Consider the following 1,975-nt stretch of genomic DNA (forward strand, 5'->3'; position numbering starts at 1 on the left):
GTAGATCAGTTGAGAAAGGCTGGGTTAAATAGGCATCCTTACTGCAGTCCTTCTCAGAGCCTTGAATGTCTCGGCGCTCTCTATAAACCCACAGAAAGATGATACATACGGCATTGCCCAAGCTAAGTTCACTGTGGAATACTTTTTAAAAAGAATCATCTTGGGGTTTCCCTGGTGGCACAGTCGTTAAGAATCCTCCTGCCAATGCAGGGGACACAGGTTTGAGCCCTGGTCCGGGAAGATCTCACATGCCGCGGAGCAACTAAGCCCGTGTGCCACAACTACTGAGCCTGTGCTCTAGAGCCCGCAAGCCACAACTACTGAAGCCCGCGTGCCTAGAGCCTGTGCTCTGCAACAAGAGAAGCCACCGCAGTGAGAAGCCCGCACACCGCAATGAAGAGTAGCCCCTGCTCGCCGCAACTAGAGAAAGCCTGCGTGCAGCAACGAAGACCCAACGCAGCCAAAAATAAATACATAAGATAAATTAATTTTTAAAAACAAGAATCATCTTGCAAGAATAATTTTTAAGAGATGTTGTGCGGCTCAAATGATATAACACTATGTAAAACGGGTAGGATTTGGACATGTAGATAAAGGAATCAAGGTGAGCACTTGACAGACAGAGGAAACAGGATGCAGCAAGGCAAAGAAACTGGAATCTCTAGGGTCCGGAAAGGGGCACAGTAATGAACGTAAGTGGGGAGAAGATGGTGGGGGGCGACCTGTGGTACAGAGGCCAGGGCTCTGGATTTTCTTCTTTAAGTCAAAGACCCATGAAAGTTTCCAAAGAGGAAATTGACAAAGGGCAGGGTGGAGCTTTGGAAGTTTCCTGGGACTATAGGCTGTGGATTCAGGCAGATGGGCCAAGTAGGGGGCAGGGGTCCCAGTTAGGAGACAGCCTGGGGAGAGGTGATGGGTGTGCTTAAGCAGAGAGGTAGAAAGGAATGATAAAATCGCTCAAGTCAGGACGGTGAGCTCTTGGAAAACGACTGTGCAGTGGGAGAATCCATTGTTCACCCAGCCAAGAGTCCCTGAGCCCCAAGCACTGTGCTCAGGAATAAATAAGGAAATCATGGGCCCTGCCTTCGTTGGGAGTCAAAAGGAGGACACAATTCTGAACAAATAAGTACACATGGGAGGCCTGGTGCCAGAGGGTCAGTGCGGGAAACACTTCTCTGAAAGGATGCCAGCAAATAACCATCCTTGGACAAGTAGGCAGGCTACTGAAAGTCCTGATCGAACTATAATACATCATCATTTCGTTAGCGCGTCATTTATTCTATCCTCTCCAAAGACCACAGGGTGGCGTGTGACCAGAAAAGTGTCTCCCCCTCTTGCTTTCCCTTCTGGCTGCACCAGACCCCTGGGGAAAAGACCACCCACAATGCACTTGTAATTCTCCCTGTCCAGACGCAAGCACCAGAAGCCAGCCTTCACCCCAGGGGCAAACCTGCGGGACTAAAGTCTCTCAGTCCCTCTTTACTGCCCTTGGCGATCTTGCAGAAAACCTGCCGTCCCCCTCCATTTGGCTGACCTCTTGGGTGACAGGCTTGCATGTACTGTTAAGTCCTGGAAGCAGAAGAAATTTCCTTCAGTTTACAATCCTGACTTCTGAGGAGGGTGTACTCTGAAGAGGAAGCCCTTCTGTTCTACTCCTCTCCCTGGTGGGTTTGGTAACGCCAAAGGCAGGATTTGGCGGCAGGAGATAGGAAAAGCCAATGGCCTGCCTAAGAGAGCAAGAAGAAAACCAGTTTCTTCCCCATCGGGGCGGGGAAGTCTGGAGAAGCACCAGCACCCAGGGGAAGGGGTGACCAGGAGAAAAGAAGCTCCCTGGGCAGGACTCTGCACTTTCCACAGGCATGGAAGCAAGGCTGCCAGCTGTCTCTTCTAGATCTCAAAGCACAAGGAGGATGTTTAGGTTCTAGGAGTGTCATTCTGTTTTAAAAGTACCAGAAATTCATTTCAAACTCTTTCC

Source organism: Lipotes vexillifer, unplaced genomic scaffold (assembly GCF_000442215.2).
Source record: "Lipotes vexillifer unplaced genomic scaffold, Lipotes_vexillifer_v1.1 scaffold532, whole genome shotgun sequence".
In the NCBI taxonomy this organism is placed as follows: domain Eukaryota; kingdom Metazoa; phylum Chordata; class Mammalia; order Artiodactyla; family Lipotidae; genus Lipotes; species Lipotes vexillifer.